General features: G+C 42.1%; 1 protein-coding gene across 8 annotated transcripts in view; it reads right to left on the bottom strand.

Moving 5' to 3' along the window:
* The window catches only part of LRBA (LPS responsive beige-like anchor protein), a 576880-nt gene that overhangs the window by 161968 nt on the left and 389774 nt on the right, over positions 1-25138 (bottom strand). The window lies entirely within an intron of this gene.

Below are 25138 nucleotides of genomic sequence, written 5' to 3'. Positions count from 1 at the left end.
CTCAAACTGAGTTAATTAAATAGGCAAAATTACCAAAAAGACTTGCTACGTTGGGATTTAATTCATGCAAAATACAAAGCTTTGGTATGCATGCCATATGTTTCTTCAGTGGGATTATTCCTATATCAGGATTTGGTGGTGTTTTAATAGTTTCACATGATAATACTTTAAGATATCTGAAATATTTTGGCACATATGGGCAATATTTGATACACATTTCCATTATATAGAGCTGGATATAGAATAGCAGGGTTTTTTATACCATTAAATCAAATGATGCACATATAAACAGATTATGGAAGTGCCTGGTTATAACTGAAGAGTATGCCTGCAAAAAAGATATTTTCACATTTATCATCTTACTACAATAAACAGATACACTCAACAATACATATAAAGGTGAGATGGACATACAAGGGAAAGCATTTGAGCAAAAGTGACAATCAATAATCCAGCTCTTTGAGTCAATGACACAGAGGTTTACTTGAGTCACATGTAAAAAATAATTTAGAATCTAAATTTAAAAAATAATGTCCATTACTGTATTTATAATTTTGGAAATATTTGTATTATCTGATTATTACTATCAAAGTATATCTCCTTGCAGATGGCATCTGATACACTATATGAACTGCAAATAGTTTCTCTTCTAGATGATAGTTCCGATCTATATCAAGGATTTAAGATCTCATCTTACATTATCTTACTGAAAGCACTTTTCATTTTGCAATTGGATAAAATAAACATCTTAGGTTGATTACTATTTTTTCAGTTCACTGATTTGAAATGTAACCCTTTTAAAGGAGTGATTGCTGTAGAAAACAATTTTATCTGATTTAGCAAGAACTATCTTCTTTGTTACAGAACCATTTTGGATTCTCCATCTGCACAGTTTTTCCCTAAAGACTCAGCTATGCTTGAGGGGAAAAAAAAGGAGAAATAAGATCATTCATAGAAAAATTATATGAATTAAAAATAGAATCGATGCTGCATCTGTATAGTACAGTAGCATTTTAAGTATTCACTTAATCTGCTCTTATTTTTATTACCCTCCAAATGAGTACACTCCAAATCAATAGTTATAGAATTACATTCCTTGAATATAAAGCTAAAACCAATTAGGATTGATTTCATTCCTCTTTTGAAAAAATGGTATCATGCAGAGATCCAAACAGCTTAAAATCCACAGTATTGATTCCCACTGTTATTGTTACAGTTGGTTTCTGAAGCCTGCAACAGGACAACCATCAAGACATGCCACATTTATTTTCAAGCAAATAAAAAAAAAGTCCCCAAATGAAAGAAAGCTTGGAGAGGGGGAGGGAAACAAACCATGGAGCTGTGCACTGACAATGATACACTATCAGCTTACTCAGAGAAGTTACAGTGGGAATACACACATTGAATTATACATTACACGAATGCACTGATTTATTGTGGTAATAACATCCACCTCATTAAAAGATTCTGCTTTGCTGCAGTCAGAGAGCTACATATTGTTTACTGCTATAAATTAATGGCAGTGCACAAAACACTGTGGAACCCCTCTAACAATAGATCTGTAATGACAGTGCTGTATATCACAGCTTCCTCAGCAGCTTCATAATAAAATGGAGACAATGTATTGGGCTAATACATTCTACCATGCTGGCCCATATTTTTCTGACAACTGCTTTAACAGATGAGGTGATTCAACAATGCTATAAAGTGTTGAAAACAGTTAAGTAAGCTTGAGCCATAGAGGAAATCATTGTGTAGTGGCTATTCAAAAATCCTTTCCAAGGCTGAGTTTTGATTAAAAATGTTAATCCAAATTTCTTATTACTGTATACATTTGGAAATAAATAGGTAACCATTGTTACCTACTGAGGCTGTGGATGAGAGTTGCCTCTTCTTCCTGATGGCAAAAAGAGAAAACCCACACTAAGATATGTAAATGTATTTATAGAAATGATGTGAGCGGGATTGCTCACTAGCCAACATGGTTTCTTTCCCTCTGGCTACAAATCGGAGGAAAATGAGAAACTGAAAGCTATTGCCTTCATCCTCAGTAATTCCAGAACCATTCTTTGTGCAACAATAGATGGAATGGAAGGAGTAGATGCTAGTCTGTAGATTAGATGATCAGATACTCCTATTAGTGTATGAGGGAAAGCAAAAATGTGGTAAGTTTTTCTTTTGTTTGTTTAAAAAGGGCTAATGATCCTGTGATCTACCAGAGGTACATACAAAAGCTACATATGTTGGGAACATGGAGATTCCAATCTTTCCAGGAATGTTACACTTTTAAAGTGCTCTTGGTGTAGCATTTTTTATAAAACACACTTTTTGGTCTAGAACTGAATATAGCAAATCCCAGGCTTTGGACCAATTTAAATTTCCTTCCTCTAAAATAGACTAAGGCAGATTTGGACTGTTGAAAAACAAATCAATTACAATATGCTGCTATTTGGTGTTTTTACTAATTTAAAATATGCCTTGGCACTATGGTGTGTTGCTGTATTCATTAGTTATGAATCGTCTATTGATTTTACTGCTTCACATATTGTACTTATTGGAGCATTTCCACATCTTGCCTGCATTTTCAGGTACAGAAGCCTTGTCTCAGAGTCAAAGACCATTCTCAGATAATGCCATTTGTACGCTTCACTCATCTAGACAAATATAAGACTTTTCACAGTGTCTATCACATAAGCACACACTCTAGAGAACAACGAAGAAAAATAATGGAGAATGAACTGTTGAAGTCCTATTTAAACAGATAAAGGTACAAGATAGGTTTACTGTGGTATGCCTAGTTAAGGTATGTAATGGCTTTCATCCCTTTTTATTCTATTTTGATTTTTAGCTAGTCTTGTTTTAAGGATGTCATCTTTCGATGTCATCTTTATATTACTTTTATAATTGGCTGCCTTTACATATTGAAATGTAAATTTTTTCTTTACCAAAGAAATTATACACTAGTGGCTCGTCCACACTCATATTTAAGCTGGCTAAACTTTTGTCACTAAGGGGTGTGAAAAAAACAACGCTGCTGAGCGACATACGTTTTGCTGGCATAAGCACTAGTGTAGCCGCGTTACGTTAGGGGGAGAGAGCTCTCCCACCGACATAATAAAACCAGCTAAACGAGCAGTGGTAGCTTTGTCAGTGAGAGCTCTCTTGCTGACATAGCGCTGTCTACACTAGCACTTATGTTGTCAAAACTAAGCACCAGTGCAAGGACCAGCAATCATAAATAAATAAACAAACCTGACCCCCTGAACTTGCTTCTCCTCTTGATCTTTTATCTTTTTTCTGCCTGATTTGACCTGCTATCTTAAGATTTATAAATATAATTGTCTGCACTGTTGAGTTATGCTTCTCAGCATATTTGCCAAGTATGATCTTTGTTTTTCTTTGGATTTATTTTCAAAACCACTATCTGGTTTTCATTATTGAGATTTTTCATAGATCCATAAATTTCACCCAGTTACCCCAGTATTGAACCCAATAACTTGTGTTTGGCCAAAGCCTGTCTTCAGGAACCATATCCAGTCTTGCTTTGAAGACCTCAAGAGCTCTTGAAGACCTCACACTTCCCTTGGTAGTTTGTTCCATTGGTTAATCATCCTCACTGTTAAAAATGTGTGCCTCAATTCCCATTTGAACCTGTCTGACTTCAACTTCCAGCCACTGTTTCTTGTTATGTTAAATTAAAGAGCCTTTTAGTACTCAGTATTTTCTCTCATTAAGATAGTTATAGACTGCGATCAAATCATCTCTCAATCTTATTTTTCATAAACTAAACAAATTGAGCTCTTTACATCTCTCACTGTAAGGCACTTTCTCCAGCTCTTGAGTCATTTTTGTGGCTATTTTCTTCATCCTTCCTAATTTTTCAACATCTTTTTTAAAATGTAGATGCCAGAACTGTGCACAGATTTCTAGTATCTGTCTCACCAATGTTATGTACATAAGAAAAATCACCTCTATTCCTATTCACTACTCCCCGGTTTACACATCGAAGGATTGTATTAGCTCTTTTTGTCACAGCATCACATTGGAAGCTCATTTCAAGTTACTTGTCCCCTAAATCCTTCTCAGAATCATGGCTTTCCGAGATACAGTCCCCACATTCTGCAGGTATGGCCTGCATTCCTTATCTCTGTATGTACAACTTTGCATTTGGTTGTATTAAAACACATTTTGTTTGAGTGGGCCCAGCTTACCAATCACTCCAGACTACTCTCTGACTGTCCTGTTTTCACCACTGTTTACCATTATGCCAATCGTTGTGTCATCCACAAATTTTATCAGCAGCGATTTCATATTTACTTCTTGTCATTACTATACTGTCTGATTCACAGTGGCTGTGAACACTCCTAATTTATATTAAGCTGTGGAGCAGGCTGACAGTGCTTAACAGCAGGGTTTTTTTTAAACAGACTGACTTGATTTTGGGTGCATTTAAATGACCCGCATAAACACAGAGCAAATCCTTAAAGTATAACAACTCCATTGATCCTGTATAGATATTCAGGGTTTTTTTGTTAAGTCACCTTTGGATCAGGTGCTAAACTCTACCGTAGTTTCCAGATAATAAGGGTTGAGTCATGCTGGTAGGGCAAACAGAAAGCGAGCATTTCTTTGGACCAAAGTAAATTAGGGAGCTATTACACAGGAGTTCGTACCTTTGGAACATTCAAGCTCAGGGGAAGCTTTGGCTGAGGTTTATGTTTCAGTATCTGAGGCCATTTCGGGTTTTTTCCCTGTTACCAATATAAGCTAAATGTCCTCCCCCCCTCCCCCCCCAAAAAAGGGGGGGGAGGGGTTGGACATTTAAAATGTTGTCAAAAGGACTATGACTGGAATGAAAAATGCATTGTCCTGGACATGCAGAGAGACAGACAAGATGGATGTGCTTTAACTAGGCCACTACAATATTATGAATGTCCAATTCTGGTTTGCCAGAGAACGGGCACTGGACATCGACAACTTGCTGAATTGTGACAACTTGAACCTTACCTGATGCCCTACCTCACTGGGTCCCTGTGGTGAAGGTGAAAAAACCTCCCCCCCCTCCCCCAATTTGGCAGTGAGGGGAAAATTCCTAAAAAACATGATTAGCACAATGCCTACTGTGGACTAAAATGTCCAGTCCTACACTAATCCTAGGGAGAGCAGCTGCTAATCCAGGCATGAGAGCGGCTCAGGCCAGAGGAATATAGCATATGCACCTTCCCCAGGATACTCAGAGGCCAATGGCTTACCTGAATCTCACTGGTTTGCCCACAAACTCAGGTGATGCTTCCCTCCTCCCTGATCACCACTCTCTCTCAACCCCGAGGATGGAGGGACCCTTAAAGGAGCCATTACCCTTTTTTCCTAGCAGTCTTGACAAAGACCCTATGTCTTTGAGGTTGCAGTAGGTGGGTGCATTTCAAAGTAACAGCAAGTTTGCAACAGACAAATGCAGGTGGTTGGCTTCTGTGTCTGAGTGTATCCACAAATTTGCTTACACAGGAGGGAGATGGGTTATTTCAGTGACCATGTACATGATATAGTACCTTTTCTTCCTCTTTTTTCTTTACTGGAATAGCTTTATTTTGGTGTGTTGTATTAAATGTCATATTCAGATCATAATTTAGTTACATGGTACTACAGTCAGTTTAGAGGACGCCAATCTGAGGACATTAGTTTCATCATGTCTGTTAGGGAGCTCATAGGAATGTTGGGTTCAAATACCTCTTGGATCCTCTGTTGGAATTGTCCCATGATGATTAGCATGACAAGTGAATGTACTCAATTTATTTTGACCTCAGGGTGTGGCTCTCTTGCAGTTGTGCTGCCTCCTTTGCCTGTCACTGGAGACAATGTACCTCTAACATCTGATACCAATCAAGTGATTACCCATTTGACATTTGTTCACATTCCATCTAGTTAAACTTCTTCCCCTGTGTTTTAGGCATATCGTTATGCTCGTGATCACAGGTATAACAGATGGTTTTGAATACAGGTATCTCAAAGAATTATCTGATATCTAGCATTGCAGTCCAACAAACAGGGTCTGTGTGTGACATAAATAGACAATAGTGAAAATAATTCTTAAAGGGAACAGTTAAATAATAAGTACAGCTGATAATACAATCATTTCCAAAATATAAACAAATTATACATGCAAGGAGAGTAATTAGTATAATCTATTAAATATATACGTCAAAGCACACAATAGTAAAACAGTTCACAAAGAGAATGGAGAAAAAAATACTATATCTCAAATGGTCACAGAAACCACCCAGCATCTTCCTGTGCATGCCCAGACATAAAAGCCAGTCAAGGGTATTCCTCTACATCAAACTTGCTGTTACTTTGAGATGCAAATGAATTTTTCACTCATATATTATTTTATCCTGGTCAAGAGACACAGATAAATGGCCTCCAGTGGGCTCATTTAAGACTGTTTAGAGTGCAGACAACTATTTCTCAGCAGCTCCTTTATCTAACTGACAAGAATAACCAACAGACTGTGATCAGCATTTTTATCAAATCCAGGCTCTTTAGATATTTTTTCATGTACTGTATATGGATAAAATAGCATAGCACTGTTATCTCAACATATTCTAAAACTAAATTTACTATAATCTAAAAATACCAAAGCCACAGAGTTTCAGATCTATCACTATTATTTTTCAATAAGCTTTGTACCTCTTACAAATACATGTTTGAAGTGGCCCTAGGTAGTCCTGAAAATACATTGGACCATATTATGCCATCAATATTTAAGCAAAACTCGCTTTTCAAATCAATGAGAAGTTTTGTTTCACCAATCATGGCACAATATGGCCCGCTGAGAAAATAAAAAGTAACTCAAATGGCAAAGGCAAAATAAGTAAATTATCTTGGTACTAAATAAATAAAAAGGTAACTATAACCGTATACATATCAGTGACATTTTTACATTACTATCATTCACCCACACTATGCATGTAGACTAATATTAATTGAAATTTTTACTTAAAAGCTAACAAATGTTATTTACCCATGTAGAACTATCCACTAATGAAAATGCTCTAAGGGTCGTCCCAAGGCTAAAAAGCTTGAATATGTCCACATAAAAGTATTTTTAATTATACAAAAATACAGAAGCTTACTAAGACTGAAGTTGATAAACTGATCAATATTAAACCAACCTCTAGCTCAAAACACCAAAATAACCTTATGTTTAGGAATAATTAAATTTGCAGTGGGACATCCCCTATCCACCCAGAATATTAAAAGAATGGAAAGAAGAAGATAAGGGGAAAGACTTCTTTCCACCTTCATATTGCCTACAACACTTTCGATAATGCACTCCAAAGTTCTGTAAGGCTTTCACTTCCATCTCCAATAGGTATCCAAAACCAAAACATAGCCTAGCTTCAAACTTGGACTCTAAAACAAAACCTTAAGAGTGATCACATTTGCTTTTACGTAACTTATATCAACTGATTAGCACGTCTGACTGTCACACACTTCATGCATTTCAGAAGTCACCCAGTCTTAATACTGCTGAGGTCATTGTGAAGGTTTGGTTTACTTCAGTGGATATCTCCCAGAGGCAAGGAGAAAGGGAGCTCAATGTGCTTGGAAATCAGAGGGAGAAATTGTGCTGTGAAAGCTGATCCTGACACTGTCAAACTGCTGGAAGAATGTGCAGAGGCTGTGACGTGCCTCAGTAAATTATTTTATTATTATATTTTATCTCTGTTTAAAAGTTACTGAATGAAAATACACCAAGAGCAACCCTCCAGGATTAGCAGTGACAAAATAACCTATCAGTCTGAAGGAACCTCCTTGAAGCATTGAAGCTCCTGTGTCACCACTCACTTCTCAAAAACACTCCATAGCCTCTCATAGCCATCCAAAAATTGGATACAGCCAGTAGCAGTTTCAGGAATAGGGAATGAGTTCCTTCATTATACCAGCAGTTCTGCTTCTTGCTCTACCCCTTCCTTGCCAGGATGAAGCATACCTCTCAGCCTTCAAACATGTCAATGTAGTGTGCCTGCAAGTGTGTTGGCCATCATCTTGGCCCATACCAGGCACCAAACCGATGACCTCAAGAGCTCAAAGCATGAGTTTTTACAGCTTATGTTGAGAGGTGAGTGCTATAACAGACTTACATCCTCTATGCATTAGGCATAGACACATAAAGCACACATTGATCAATGGGTTACACAAGCAAAATGTGTGACGTGACTGAAATGTGAAACGTGTATTTTGGTTATTCATACCATAGTTTAGATCATCAGTTTTTCAATACAAAACCTATTTTAAAATTATGTTCTCACTGCACAAACCATATCCAACCCTACCATCTCTGCACATTGATCACCAGCAGGTTTGAACCCCTTAACTTTTACATCCCTACCTTAAACAATTACTACTTGAGCTACAATAGTAATCAGTAGCCCCTCTGACTAACTAGGAAAACTTGCTACACACTTTCTCAGGGCATTACACAACTATTTACTCACTAGTCAGCAGTAGAATATTGGCAGCCAGGAGTCCTGGATTCTATCTCTGGCTCTGGGAAAGAAGAGGGGTTTATAGTGGTTAGAGATTGGATTATCCTAACTGGTTTAATCACTCCAAAAGGCAGTGTGGTGCAATGACTAAGACTAGGGTGTGTTGTGTCAGATACCTGGGTTATGTGCCTGCAGAGCCTTGCATGAGCTCTCTCCATTTCCTTTTCTTAGTGGGGTAGGGAGTGTTCAGCACCTCCCACTTAACTATTTTCTAGGTTGGGGTTCATGGTCACAGTTAAAAATAAACATAGTGAATTGCATGAGAATTTAAACAGCACTTTGAAGAGATGAGATTTGAAGTCCTACTCTCCTCATTCCCAGCTCAGAAAGTTTTCACCTAGGCTTCAGGGACATTTAGGGAGGGTCTCTCTCACTCACACACACCTGCCCCACCAAGTGTTGGGGGCGCACTGAGCTGCAGCAGATTTAAAATTAAAATTTGGCGAGTTCTCCATTATGGGTAAAAAGTTATAAAATACTCAACAGACAAACACTGCCAATGTATAACTGATATTCTGGCTATCAATATGAGGATCGACAATGAGGCCAGAGCACACGTGTTTTAGATTTCTTGCAAAAAGGAGAAAAAAAAAAAAAAAAAAAAAAAGACAATCCAGTGAAAATTTGACAAAATGGATGATTGTTAAAACTCATTCTCTTTGTATCGATTCATTTTTTATCAAGCCATCATGAAAAACTGAAGCAGTACTCAATGTTTATATTCTGTGTTATGGTTTTGCCATTTTAATGTTATTTTTACAAAATTAAAGTTTAAATCTCCTATTGAGACTGAACTCATACACAGCCCTAAATACAGTACAATGCCATAACACAGAAAAGCAGAAGTTTAAACAACTGAGTATAAATGAATGTGAAGGCAAAAAGGGCTATTAAACTAATGAAGATCTTTATTTCAAGATTAATTAGTTGAATATGTAAACGAAATTACTGAAAGTAAGTCTACCCTGTATAGACAAAGTTCATAAGTGATCTGATCAATAGTGGGGGGTTTTTAAAATGCACACTCACACAGCATAGCGTGAGTGGGCTTGCCCAGAAATCATCTTGCTTTATCAAAAACTAAGGGGACTAGCTTAGTTTTTCACAGGCCTCTCCAGACTGGTTTTGGGAGGTGGGAGAGAAGACAAGCTATTCTGACTGGTGAATGTATATCCTTCCAGTCCTTTGAATGACCACCAGCTCTCCCTCCTGGTGGATATGTGTCACCAATGGTGTATTTTGGGGGGAGGGTTAGGCGTGTCACCAGGGCAGGAAGTGGGGTGCTTTCTGTAACAACCTCATGCTATCTAAGACACATAAGAAAGAGGCCTGGTCAAAGGTTGGGTATGAGCCACCATGGCTTATAGTGCATTTGGAGCTCCTGTTCAAAGGAGGAAATGAGTCAACCTATTCTGCCTCCTGAATCCCAAAAGCAACCAATTTTTTTTATGGCCTAAGGGTAACTTCATGAGATTTATCTACTCAGACAACCACCCGAGAGCAGGTCATGGCGTTGTACGTCATCCTACATCCTTCATTCCCTCACTCTGGTGCTTGACACAATGGCAGAGCCTCATCACATGTGAGTTTGACACCACAATTTGGGATTAAGTTCCATAAACCAGTTCCCCCCAGTTGGCCTTTTTCTAGAAAGGAGAATGGGATCAAAATATAGTGTGCCCTAGATCTGTATGCAACGGTATAGCACTGTCATATCCAATCTCTGCCACTGCGTCAGTGATTCAATTAAATTTCCTGCACTGTGCTTGGGTTTGTGGTAATATAGAAGGCTAACCAACACAAATTGCAAAGGTTGCAATGGAATATCAGCAATTAGTATGAATGTACCCCTCGCTCTTCTGAGTAATGCTGTATTGCTGTATCAAAAACATAAGTGACAAGAATGTCAGTATCCAATTCAGACACAGATGAACTCTATCCTCCCTAAATAACCTTGGGTGACCCTCTCATACCTGTTCACAAATCCAGTGATCTCAAACCTATGCTGGATATCTGCGGATTGACCTTCTCTTGCATTTATCTACTTGTGCTGTCTTAAGGGCCTTCCTTGGAAGTACCTCAGATCAAACCAAGACAGTCAGCTGCAGCAGCACAAGAGCCAGCAAACAGAGCTGAAAACAGGGGAGTTTGAGTGGGCCTTATGGGCAGGGTGTGTGTGGTGTTCTGGTATTATAGGGTGCTCGTTGGGGGTTGTTTTGGTGGGGTTTTTTTGTTTTTGTGTTTCTCACTGACAGGAAGTAGGGGAAAGGCTATGACAGATACAGAGGCGGTAGTGGTAGTCACTTAAGCAGTGGAAGAGACAATGAAGATGACTGGATGTGGAAGCTGCAGGATGTACATGATCCTGGAGGGGGTACCTCAAAAGAGCTTCGTTTATATGAAGTGCCGCCTCATAGAGCTAATGGAAGAGAAGATTCGAGGGTTGGAGCTGCAGATGGAAACTCTGCTTGAGTTTAGAAGAGGGTTTGAGCAGATGATGGAGCAAAGGAATGAGAAGGCTGAAGGGAAAAACCCAGACCTGAAGATGGAAGCAGGACCAACAAACTCTGAGGGGAGAATTTTGGGTGAGGAAAGTGGCCAGTGGAAGCATGTGACTGCGAGAACCCAGCAAAGGAAAAGATGGGCTAGTGAAGGAGAAATAGAGCTCAGAAACAGGTTTGTGGAAATGGAAAATAAAGAAGGGGCACAGTAGTTGGTTATTGAGGGTGAGGGGGCAAGGAAGAAGAGAAGAGCAGCTAATCCTATACAAAGAGTGGATGAGCCAATGGCGATACCACCAAATAAGAGCCCCAGGAGAATAAAGGAACGGTTGCAGAGGATTACAGACATGATGACTTGCAGTCAGAAAGAACAGGGGATAGGCCAGAGAATTGCACCATCACCAGGAAAGGGCAGGTCTACATGATTAGCGACTCCCTGCTGAGAAGAACAGGGAGGACTGTAACCAGAGCTGATCCAGAGAACAGAAGGGTGTGCTATCTGCCAGGTGCTAAGATACGAGATGTGGACCTGAGGCTGAAAAGGATCCTAACGGCAGCATGAAAGAATTCACGGATTGTCCTTCATGTGGGTACAAATGATATAGCTACATTCTCATTGGAACGTATCAAAGGAGACTATGCCACGCTGTGGAACACTCTTAAGGAAATCGGGGAATTGGTTGGGAAGTGGACTGGACTGAAGAACTCATGGATCTAAAGGTGGAGGAGGCTTGGAATTACTTCAAGTCAAAGTTGCAGGAACTATCTGAAGCCTGCATCACAAGGAAGGGGAAAAAATTCATAGGCAAGACCAAGCTGGATGAGTAAGCGTCTCAGACAGGTGAATAAGAGAAAGTAGAAAGCCTACAAGGAGTGAAACATTGGAGGGATCAGCAAGGAAAGCTACCTGTTGGAGGTCAGAACATGTAGAGAAAAAGTGGGAAAGGTCAAAAGCCAAGCAGAGTTGGACCTTGCAAAGGGAATTAAAACCAATTAAAAGTAAAAGGTTCTACAGCCATATAAACAGGAAGAAAACAAAGAAAGAAGAAGTGGGACCACGAAGCACTGAGGATGGGGTGGAGGCTAAGGATAATCTACTCATGGCCAAATATCTAAACAAATACTTTGCCTGTGTTTTTAATTAGGCTAATGATGATCTTGGGGATAGTGGCAGGGTGACTAATGGGAATGAGGATATGGAGGTAGAAATTACCACATCCGAGGTAGAAGCCAAACTCAAACAGAGGGCAGGATAATCTCCATCCAAGAATATTAAAGGAACTGTCACATGAAATTGCAAGCCCATTAGCAAGGATTTTTAATGAATCTGTAAATTCAGGGGCTGTAACATATGACTGGAGAATTGCTAACATAGTTCCTATTTTTAAGAAAGAAAAAAAAGTTATCCAGGTAACTACAGGCCTGTTAGTTTGACCTCAGTAGTATGCAAGGTCTTGGAAAAAATTTTAAAGAGAAAGTAGTTAAGGACATCGAGGTTAATGGTAATTGGGATAAAATACAACATGGCTTTACAAAAGGTAGATCATGCCAGACCAACCTGATCTCGTTTTTTGAGAAGATAACAGATTTTTTAGACCAAGGGAATACAGTGGATCTAATTTATATAGATTTCAGTAAGGCATTTGATACAGTTCCACCTGGGGAATTATTAGTTAAATTGGAAAAGACGGGGATTAATATGAAAATTGAAAGGTTGATAAACAACTGGTTAAAGGGGAGACTACAACAGGTCATACTGAAAGGTGAGCTGTCAGGCTGGAGAGAGGTTACTAGTGGAGCTCCTCAGGGATCGGTCTTGGGACCAATCTTATTTAACCTTTTTATTACTGACCTTGGCACAAAAAATGGGAATGTGCTAATAAAGTTTGTGGATGACACAAAACTGGAAGGTATTGCCAATATAGAGAAGGATTGGGATATCATACAGGAAGATCTGGATCACCTTGTAAACTGGAGTAATAGAAATGGGATGAGATTTAACAGTGGAAAGTTCAAGGTCATGTATTTAGGGAATAACAACAAGAATTTCTGCTTTAAGCAGGGGACGCATCAGTTGGAAGTGAGAGGAAAAGAAGGACCTGGGTGTATTGGTTGATCACAGGATGACTATGAGCTGCCAATGTGATGTGGCCATGAAAAAAGCTAATGTGATCCTTGGATGCATCAGATGAGGTATTTCCAGAAGAGATAGGGAGATGTTAGTACCGTTATACAAGGCGTTGGTGAGATCTCATCTGGAATACTGTGTGCAGTTCTGGTCCCCCATGTTTAAGAAAGATGAATTCAAACTGGAACAGGTGCAAAGAAGGGCTTCTAAGATGATCCGAGGAATGGAAAACCTGCCTTAGAAGAGGAGACTCAAAGAGCTTGGCTTGTTTAGCCTAACCAAATACATCAGAGGATAAATACCAGGGAGGGAGAGGAATTATTTGAGTTCAATGCCAATGTGGACACAAGAACTAATGGATATAAACTGGCCATCAGGAAGTTTAGACTTTAAATTAGACACAGGTTTCTAACCATCAGAGGAGTGAAGTTCTGGAATAGCCTTCCAAGGGAAGCAGTTGGGGGGCAAAAAACCTAGCTGGCTTCAAAACTGAGCTTGATAAACTTATGGATGGGCTGATATGATGGGACAGCCTAGTTTGGCAATTGCCTGATCTTTGACTACTGGGGTAGATATGCCAATGTCCTGTGAAGGGATGTTAGGGGTGGGTTCTGAGGTATTACAGAGAATTCTTTCTTGGGTGTCTGGCTCAGGGTTTAACTGATCGCCATATTTGGGGTCGGGAAGGAATTTCCCCCAAGGAAAATTGGCAAAGGCTCTGGGGATTTTTTGTCTTCCTCTGTAGCATGGGGTATGGCTCACTTGCTGGTGGATTCTCTATACCTTAAACCATGATTTGAGGACTTCAATAACTCAGTCATATTTTAGAGGTTTATTACAGAAGTGGGTGGGTGAGATTCTGTGGCATGCATTGTGCAGGAGGTCAGACAAGATGATCATATTGGTCCCTTCTGACCTTAGAGTCTATGAGGAAACTGTTGACTAAGACAACTGAAATCCTTTCTGACCCAAGATTACACGGCCCACCCTCATTCCTGTTACACAATTGTTTTTACCCGAGAACATTGAGAATCTGCAGCAGACCTAGAGGCTGTACTCTTGAAACAGACAGATGGAAGCAGCTGATCCCAAAACCATCTGCAAAGGCTAGGGCAATGGTGAAGTACAGTCTGAGCCCCAAAGTCCAAACACAATAAGATTCTTACACGTGAAGTCAAAGGGAATCATGAATTCTTAGCACCTCTTAAAATCTGGCCACTCTTTTAGGTGCCTAAATGTGGAGTGAAGTTCTTTAAAAAGAGATTGAGGCTTAACTATTCTCCTGTCTGGAATCTATTCCTAATCGCTTGGTGCAAGCAACAATGTAATCTTCCTCTCAGTCAACAGCATGATTTGATTTAGAATTTGAAATATTGATTTACGTGATTCTAATGTCTGATAATCTGGTGGAGCCCAACTGTACATCATGTGGTAAATAAGCAAAGCAAGAATAAGTCCTGGTCTACACTTAACTGGAGATTCGGCGGCAGTCAACAGGAGTTACACAAACTATGCAGAGTAGCTTGTGTAACTCCCATTGACTGCTGTGCTTCCCTTCTGCGCACCGTCTTCAGTGCACTGCGCTACTTGAGGGGATGGTTTTACTCAGTCAACTTCCTGATCAATTGAGTGGGTCTACACTGACTGCTCAATCAACCCAGAAAGATCGATCTGGCAGCGGCGACTTTGCTGTCGTCAGTATAGACATATTCTATTACTAGGTCAAAAGATTTACATATACTTCACACTAAGGAGTTTAGAAAACATGCAAGAATATTCCATCCCAAATCAACTTACATAAAAATGAAATCATTATCTTAATAGCAAATCATATGAGACCAGCTCACCAGAGATGTGCTATCTACAAAATTCAATGATTTTTCAAAAAACAAGGATAAATCATCTATTTACATAGTCATCTGTAAAAGCAGAACTTCCATAATCAAGAGCAAAAATAGGTTTTGTAATAATAACTATAGTAACAGTGTTTCTTTCAGATCATGGTGTCTATTGTCCATGATGGGAAAGAGAATGATTTTTTGTAGTTCAGTAGAAGGCCCAGCTGAGAGAACAGGAAGAGGGCATATGCCAATCTTGCTACTGTTTCCTGTCGGTATCTGCTCTTAACCAGCCAATCATCGAGGAAGGGGTAATGTGCTTTCTTGTGAGATGTGCCAGTACTACCTCCAGGCACTTTGTACTGGTAACAATTAGATGCTGTGCAACTTTGGTACTTCCTGTGGGCCAGGTGGCTATGTAGACGTATGCATCCTGCAAGTCAAGGGACATGAACCAGTCTTGAGCCTGAAGAGATGAGATGACAGTGACAACTATTAGCAGCCTGAATCTGAGGCAGCATATATATTTTTCAGTCTTCCTCAAGTCTAGGATAGAACAAACATCCTCTCTCTTATCTGGGATGCCTAAGTATCAAAAGCAGAAGCTTCTTCCCCAAGACTCCTATGGTACCTCTTCCACAGTTCTACGGGGAAGGACAGTGGGTAGGAGATAACATACGGAAATGGACAGAGTAGCTGTAGTTGATTATGTCTATTGCTCATTTGCCAGCTGTAATGGCCATCCAGGCCTGATGGAAAAGGACAAGGTAATTCTCCAAGATGGGCATAGGCTCCAGACTGATGGAAGCATTGAGTCAAACTGGAGTCAGATCTGCTGTCTCTTAGAGGGAACCGGGTTAGCTGAGGCAGTGGAAGACAGGCACCCCGTGGTATGCCTGGGCTGTTTTCTTTGTGGGTATTCTGGTTATCAATTCCAGGAGTAGGATGATGTCCTCTGTTCTGCTGGAGGTGGTACATCAGCTTTCCTACAAGGGGCCAGTATGTAAATCCCTAAGGACTTCAGCATTGCCCTTGAGTCCTGAGAAAATCGAGTGCTTTCATCTGTTTTCTGGTTGGAGAGCTTCATTCCCTCCAAGGGCACATCCTATATAGTGGTATGTACCTCATGTGGTATGCCAGGAGCCACAAGGCCTGTCTCAGTGTCTGCTATATCCATTAAGTGAGAAAATTGTATTTGGGAACCAGGAACTTTAATTTTCCCCTCAGATAGAGTGAGGCTGATAAATAGGTTTTGTGCCCTAAAGTGTCCAAATTTATTTTTATTATTTTTTACTTTTGTCTTTACATGCATCTTTCATGGACTTCAATTTTTCATGCACAAACAAAACAACCAGAGATCCTGGGTTTGGATGGGCATAAGAGTGTTCAAAGCTCTCTGGGAGCACCTGATATCAATGGGAGGAAGAGCAGCCAGAGCTTGCCATAATCCTTTGACCAGTTCCAGGATCTCCTCTTTAATAGGGAGGGCAATACTAGCCAGCATCATGGTGCTCAGGGTATCAAAGGGGTGGTGGAACTTCTCTATCCAAGGTCTCCACAATGTGGAACAGGAGATCCCAAAAGGCTTTAAAGCCATTTATCACCCATGCTTGGACTGGTGCCATTGTCTCATCTCATTATAAGGACAATTTCTTGAGAGAAGACAGACAGATCTCTCTTGCTCCGGGAGGTCCTCGCTAGCTCAAATTAGGGTGGCCTGGTTAATGATGCCACTGAAGAATGGGATCTCCTCCTCTTTATGGATACGTGGGGGGGGGGTATCTGCTCCTGGTCCCCGTTAAAGCCTTTCTGTCCAAGGTCGCATGCTGTATGGATGCTGTCCTGGTTGAGTGCTACTCATGCCCCATCTGGGGCAGAGTTCTGAATGAGGGCTATCTGGTGCCCTCCTTGGTGTCACTCTCTGAAGGCAGAGAAAACGTATCTCTACTCATCTCTAGAAACTAGGAGTACATTTCCTCTTTGAACAGTGGTGCTGTGGGATGGTATGGCACTGGGGCTAATTCCAGGTCTGGCCATTTCTTCAGCATAGGAAACAACTCTGGAGGTTTCTGGTAATTCTTCTTCTAGATTCCTCCAGGGTGTATCTTGGGCCCTTGGTGAGGTCCATCATGAACACAGTATCAGGGTCAGTACCAGTTCTCTCATTCCATGTGCCATTCCCAGTCTGGTCAATGACTCAGATGATCTGCTCTTTGAGGAGCAACGTTGTGTGTCCTACTTCTGGGATTTCCTTCACATTTGGAGCTATATTTGGGCTCTGTCTGGCTTCATGAGTGAACAACATCTTTATGTATTTACCTCCAGGAGTGCTGGCACCAGAGCAGTCAGTGCATGTGCCAGAGCTAAAGCTGTCAGTACTAAGGTTTCTAATGCCGCAGACCTCTTAGATGTTGAAATGGTCAGTGCTGAAGTCACCACTGCTGGCTCCAACAGTGCTCTCTTCATTTTCTTTCCACTGCCCAGTCCTGAGGTGTGATGTATGCTTAAAGAAGAACTGGCTGAAGTTGATGTATTAGGTCTTGCTCAAGTAGTGACAGTCACCTCTGGGTCTGAAGTGACCTGTATGGACTGCTCTAGCAAATGTTGCTTGAGCCGAGCATCCTTGGATTTGCAGAACCTGACGGAGAAGGACTTGCACACAGAGCACCTTCTGGGATGTAGCTCTCCCCTAGGCAGAAGAGAACTTTAAGGGTTTGGCATTTGCCATTAGATGTGGCAGTTGGCACAAAGCCCCTTGCTCCGCAGTTCAGGAAAAGTGTTCAGGGAAGTAGGAGTCTCTGGTAAGTTTTCTTCCTTTTTGGGTGCGAATGTCCAAATAAATGGAGTGTTAGAAAAGTCTCTAAGAAAAGAAGCATGTTAGGCACTTGTTAACATGTCATATCTCATGGTGTTGTATCTCACGGCCCTGGGTGATAAGTGGGAACTGAGGGAGGGTCACAGCTGCTCCACCCCTTATGACCTCACATAGAACATGAAGTGGCACAAGGCACATGTGAGGCTCTGATGGACATTGATGTTCAAAAGAATCCGACCTTATGCACCTGAGGCACACATGCACCTACAGTCGGCTTGACACTGACATATAATCAAAGAAAAAATGCCCTTTATTGAAATTTATTCTAGAACAATGGGACAGGTTCAGCTTGTCACAAGAAAATCTATTACTTCTATTCTATCCAAGTATATTTTTCTATCCATGGCTCCCACATACCAATTAAACACCTCAGTTCGCTGAATGTGAAAGCTATTTGTTGCTTTTTGTACACTTGGATGGAACAGAAGTTATTACTTACATAACACCCACTACAAAATATGAAAATTGTAGATATCTAAAATAAGATGATTTATCACATACTGTATGAAAATGATTTTTAAAAGAGTAAAACGTTATGATGTACACATGCACCAGTAGTGAAGACAGATGAGGATTTAAGAGGGTTTTAATAATCCCCTCCTCTAACGAGGTCAATTTTTGGCTTTCAAAAGTGGTGTGTACCACAAAGAAATCATCAATAGCCCAGTTTACTTGTGCATTAAGGACCTTAAAAACCTGTAAGGGGTGGATTTTCATCCATAAAAAGTCCTCCTTTGGTATCTCAGCATTTTCCAAGTAGTAGTTATTTCTATATTCTCTCTCTACCCAAGCCCAGAGGCACATCACAATTTATTGCCTGCATTGAAGGAGGAAAGGGGGGAAAAATGTACTTTTGGATGATGGAAGTAGCACAGAAGATGGGAATCATTCTAGTGTAAAACTCTATATGTTACATAAATAAAATATGTACAGCTTATAAGTAAAATACGTAATGTTAATTCCTAACCATAATCACCTCTTAAGGAATAAGCACTCAAGTTGGAGCGGGATAATTGACGGGTGGTATGCTGCTGGTATTTGTCAGGAGTATTTGCAACACTGACAGTAATATTAACCACAATCCATTTCAGTTGCTTTGGTTTATCATTGTGTGACTGATGTTCAAAACAATGTCATCGGAAGCTGCTTATATAAAGTGTGGGTTTAACTTTTACATTGCAGTTATTTAAATCTGTACTAACTATGCAGAACTAGTTAATATATAAATAAGGCCATCACCCAGGTTTGTCAATCAAAGTGATAAATATTTAAAGTTATAATATTTAGGTATGGATAGAATAGGTAATAAATATAAACAGTGTATTGTACATACTTTAGTGCAAAAAACAAAGCTTTGTACATGAATCCACTGACCAATATATTATTTTACATTTTAAATTACAATTATTTCAGTGCATTACTTGATCAGACTAACATTGTAAATTCAGTAGTATAGATGTACGAAACAAAAAAAAGGTATTAATAACTTCTTGTGAACCAATAAATCTTTTTCAATGTACAAGAGGTCTAAAAAGTTCCTTCTTCAGGAAACCTTCACTCAAAGTTTGCATTTTTATTTGTTTAGGTGTTTTAACAAAAATTTACCATGTTTATTCTTTTTTCTGGATCAAAATAACTACAAACATTCAGAAGTTAAACTTATTAAAATCATGTGACTGTTAAAATGAAAAGTGTTACTAAAACCCCATAAGTTAAAGTATTTTGAAAAGTCTTAACAGTAAAAAAAAAATATTTATGTTTTGATTTTTCATCTTCCTTCCCAAAATTCAAGGAATGACATGTACTGTAAGATCTATGATGTACTGTCTTCCCATATTATATTCCATTACAATGGTTTCATACACAGTTATTAAGCAATATGTTGCTGGTTAATGCTGTTCGATCAATTAATGTGAACCTACCACCAGAGAGAAAGAAAAGGTTCCAAATGCAACCTATATGTGGGCCAGGCAGCTAGAAACATCCATATAGCAACCTAAATCTGAAAGATTTCATCTGTGACATATAGATGGCATATTGATTCTGGCTGTATCTGTTGCAGAGCACACCAAAAGCACTGGCATTCATCAAAAACAGCACTTAAAATTTAACAGATAAAGAAGTGTTCTCTGATCAACAGCAGTTAAGCATTGATAGGTAAGGGAAGATGCATGTTAGGTATATACATATGCAAACAATCCAAATAGTGAATGGGGGACAACAGCAATAAATCATCACTTAAGGGTAAATGTTTCTGAGAATTTAATATGTTGCCTGAAAAGTGGTCTGAAACAACATGAACAAAGACTCTCTACTTTTTTTTTTAAACAACACATTACTACCTTCCCTAAATAGCATGTCTATTTGTTTTATTATATTTTAGAATTTTTTTTTTAATATTCTCAAATGCTTATGTCCAGGACAGTTAAAAGGTATGTCTAGTACACAAGCCCACCATTCGCTTTCAACTTTTATTATTCATCCATCCAACCATGAAGAGAATTCTTCAGTTTACCCATGGCTAAAAAAATATTTAGAAATCTTCAACACCACTTTCACCGAAAGTAAACAGACCATACCCTCACTCAATGCATAATCAAGAGTGGGGGAGGGCAACAGTGATTCCTAAAGGTGATGGGGGCTAGTGTAGTGCCCAACATAAGTTAGAGCAGCTTTAGGGTTGCTCTAACCTGCAATAGCAGGTAATAGCCTCCAAAGGGACATTACCTGCGTATTGTCAGAATACACTTCCTTTGGATACAACCCTCTATTTCGGGTGGAGGGAAAAAATATTGGAGGTATAGTGACTGACTGTGCTGACTTTATGCTCCTTATGGATTCTTCCACATTAGAAGAAGCCTCCGCTACTCAGTTTGGGGAGCTTTACAATACTTTTCTGCTGGAAAAGTAATAAAGGAGTTTGTTCAGGAGGCACAATCTTGCTCATTAGGTCAAAGCTGAAACAGAAACCATAGACTCTCTATAATTTAAATGCCTTGCATGTTGAAGAGTTCCAGAGGGGAAGCCGTATTAGTCTATTTTCAGCAAAAAATCTGACGAAGTGGGATGTTGCATCTGATGAAGTGGGTTTCTGCCCATGAAAGCTTATGCTCAAATAAATCTGCTAGTCTTTAAGGTGCCACAGAACTCTTGTTGTTTTGCTATAATTTAAATAAGCATGATGGACACATGACAATAAAAAACAAGTTAGTTACCAGTAACTGATATTCTTTCGAGATGTGTTGCTCATGTCCATTCCACTATAGGTGTGTGCACACCTCCGTGCATGGCTTCCACAACTTTTTTCCCCTTAGCAGATCCCGTAGGGCCGGCTCCGGTGCCCCTGGAGCCCTGCGCATGTGCTGGGGTATATGAGGCACTGCTGGCCCTAGGCCCCCTCAGTCCCTTCTTTCTGCCAACTCTAGCAGCAGGGATGGGAGGTGGGTTGTGAAATGGACATGAGCAACACATCTCAAAAAACATCAGTTACTGATAAGTAACCTTGTTTTCTTCTTCGAGTGCTTGCTCATGTCCATTCCACTATAGGTGACTAACAAGCAATACCTTTGGAGGTGGGTCGGAGTTACCGGTGAGCTGCCGAATCCTGCGTCCTCTCTCGCCTGCTGGATGGGTATGCACCGATGACCAGGTAGCAACTTTGCAGATGTCCTGCAGGGGCACTCTCTCCAGGAATGCTGTAGATGAGGCTTGAGCTCTGGTTGAGTGCGCTGTGATGGTTCGCCTGCTCGCGGCATAACTTGATGCATGATGTAATCCACAAGGAGATGCGCTGGGTGGAGACAGGTGAGCCTTTCATCTGGTCAGCCACTGCCGTGAAGAGCTGTGCCAATTTCCGCCTGATGCAGAAGGCCAGGGCTCATCTCACTTCCAGCGAATGTCACCTCCTATCCTCCGAACCGTGAGGTTTGGGAAAAAACACGGGGAGAAAAATATCTTGATTACAATGAAATTGGGAAACCACCTTGGGCTGGAAGCATCCTCAACTGCACCTTATCCTTACAGAATACTGTATAAGGGGGCTCCGAGATCATGGACCTAATCTCAGAGACCCTCCTAGCTGAGGTAATGGCCACCAAGAAGGCTACGTTCCATGAAAGCATGAGCAGAGGGCATGAAGCCATGGGTTCAAAGGGGGGCCCCGTGAGTCTCGAGAGGACCATGTTGAAGATCCCAAGGAGGCACCAGGTCACGGACCTGCAGATAAAGCCTCTCCACCCCCTTGAGGAACCTGACCGACATGGGATGGGAGAACAGCGATCTCCCCTCTAGTGGCTGATGGCAGGCCAAAATGGCCACCAGGTGAACCTTCAGTGAGGCCAGCGCCAGACCCCATAGCTTTAGCTGGAGCAGGTATTCCAGGATCGCCTGTATAGGCGAGAGGCTGGGCGGAATACCCCGGGACTCCGCCGAACTGGTAAACCATCTCCACTTAGCCCAGTACACGACCTGTGTAGAAGGCTTCCCGCTGCCAAGCAGGACTTGCTGGACCTGCACTGAGCAGGCTCTCTCTCCCTCCATCAGCCACAGAGCCTCCAGGTCGTGAGGTGCAGGGAGTCCATGTCCGGGTGCAACAGGCGACCATGGTCCTGGGATAGAAGGTCGTATTGCCTCGGAAGCTCCAGGGGTGGGGTGATCGAGAGGTCCAGCAGCATGCTGAAGCAATGCTGTCTCTGCCAGGCCGGAGCGATGAGTATAATGTTCGCCCTGTCCCTCTTTATTTTCAGCAGTACCATGGGTAGGAGCGGAATGGGCGGAAACACATACATGAGGGCCCCCGTCCAGTCTAGGAGGAACGCATCAGAAATCGACTCAGTCTTGTGACCCCAGAGTGAGAAGCACCTCGGACACTTCATGTTCCAGGCCGACGCGAATAGGTCCAGTGGCGGGGTAGAAACGACCTGCTGAGGCGATTCGCCTCATCGTTCCTCACTCCCGGGAGGTGAGAAGCAGTTATGTGGAAATTGTGCCTCACAGCAAAGTCCCATAGACGAATAGCTTCCTCGCAGAGGGCTGAGGAGCATGCTCCCGCCTGCCTGTTTATGTAAAACATGGCTGCGGTGTTGTCTATCAGCACCTGCACCACTCTGCCTGTCAGGAATCAGAAGAACACCTTGCACGCTAGGCGAATGGCCCTCAGCTCTTTCACATTGATGTGCAGGCGCCTCTCCTCCCTTGATCAAAGACCCTGAGTGCCTAGGTTGGTGCTGATGTGGGCTCCCCATCCTACATACGAGGCGTCGGAAATTAGGGTGACCGACGGGACCAATTCCCTGAATGGGATGCCCTTCATCACTACCCTAGGAGTCTGCCACCAGTTTAGGGAGGCTGAGACAGGCGGAGGAACTGTGACCACCCAGTCCAATAGGTGTCTGCTCGGCACATATACCGAGGCCAACCATGCCTGAAGCAGTCTGATCCTCAGGCGAGCTAGTCTCACTACGTATGTGCAGGCCGCCATGTGGCCTAACAGCTGTAGGCAGAACCTGGCTGTTGTCGTGGGGCATTGGTGCAGCTGGGAGATGATAGAGACCATAGCCTCGAAACGTGGCTGAGGCAGGAAGGCTCTGGCCTGGGAAGCGTCCAGGGTAGCTCCAATGAATTCTATTCGTTGCACTGGGATTAGTGTTGATTTCTGTTCGTTTATGAGTAATCCCAGCCTGCTGCGCATGGAGCAAGTGAGGGTCACGTTTTCCTGCACTTGGGACCCGGACCTGCCCCTGATCAGCCAATCATCCAGCTAAGGAAAAATTTGCACACCCTTTCGTCTCAGTTGGGCAGGCACTACCGCCATGCACTTGGTGAACACCCTCGGAGCCGAAGATAGGCCAAAGGGCAGGGCTGTAAACTGGTAGTGGGAGCCAGCCAGCGTGAAAAGGAGAAAATGCCTGTGGCTGGGGAGGATAGATAAATGAAAGTATGTGTCCTTGAGATCAAGGGCGGCATAGCAGTCTCCTGGATCCAGGGAAGAGATTATGGAGGCTAGGGAGACCATGCAAAACCTGAGTTGTTTGACTTTTTTTTAAGACAACGCAGGTCTAAAATGGGTCTCAGACCCCCCCTTCACCTTGGGGATAAGGAAGTAACTCGAATAGAACCCCTTTCCCCTTCTGCCTTGAGGAACCATTTCCACCGCTCCTAGGTTGAGGAGGGTGTCCACCTCCTGCAAGAGGAGTTGCTCGAGAGAGGGGTCCCTGAAGAGGGACGGAGGGGAAGGGTTGTTGAGGGGGGCGGGTAGATGTAAACTATAGGGCATAGCCCCCTGAGACTATCCCAAAGACCCAACGGTCCTAAGTGATTTTTGTCCATTCGCGATAAAAGGGCCTTAACCTGTTTAGGAAGGGACAGGGCGGATCCAGGAGAGCAGTTGGGGCACCACCCTCGAGCACACCATCAGAATTGCCTCCTTTGGTTGCCCGACCTCCTGGGGGGCCCCTGCCGAGGAGCTGAGGACAAGCTAGGGGGCTGATTTCTTCTTCTAAACTCCCTATTCCTATAGATTTGGAAAGGCCTGGGTGGAGGCCTTGGCTGCTGCTGTGCCTGGGGCCATGACAGACACCTGGGAAACTGGGGTGTGTAAAGGCCCAGGGAGCAAAGCGTGGCCCTGGAGTCCTTCAGACCGTGCATCGGTCTGGTCCGAGAAACCCATCAAAGGGGAGGTCCTGAATAGTTTGCTGCACCTCCTGGGACAGGCCCGAGGATTGCAGCCACGAGCACCTTCTTAATACAGATGGCGGAGGCTACGGCCCTGCCCGCCGAGTCAGCAGTGTCTCAAGACATCTGGTGCGCTGCCCTAGCTACCGCAGTTCCCTCTTCCATAATAGTACTAAAGTCTGCAGCCTGGTCCTGGGGCTGGGCCTCAGCGAACCGCCTGAGGGAGTCCCACAGACTGAAATTATATCTGCCCAGGAGGGTCTGATGGTTGGCAATCCTGAACTGCAGGCTTGCCGTGGAATACATTTTTCTCCCAAACAAGTCCAGCTTCTTATTGTCCTTGTTCTTGGAAACTGACCCTTGCTTACTTTGCCTGTTCTGCTGGTTAGCCGCATCTACTACCAGGGTTCCCAGGGCGGGGTAAGTGAACAAATACTCAAACCCGTCGGCCGGGACGTAGTATTTCTTCTTGGCCACCTTTGATGTAGGGGCAACAGAGGAAGGGGTTTGTCACAGGGCCTTTACAATCTTACGGATCCTTTTGTGGACTGGGAGGGCCACTTGCGCTGGGGCAG

This window comes from Emydura macquarii, unplaced genomic scaffold, assembly GCF_026122565.2.
Source record: "Emydura macquarii macquarii isolate MOO-44397 ecotype Brisbane River unplaced genomic scaffold, CSIRO-AGI_Emac_v2 contig_1363, whole genome shotgun sequence".
Taxonomy (NCBI): domain Eukaryota; kingdom Metazoa; phylum Chordata; order Testudines; family Chelidae; genus Emydura; species Emydura macquarii.
Note: the sequence above shows the minus strand (reverse complement) of the source record. Positions and strands in the feature narration are given on the sequence as shown.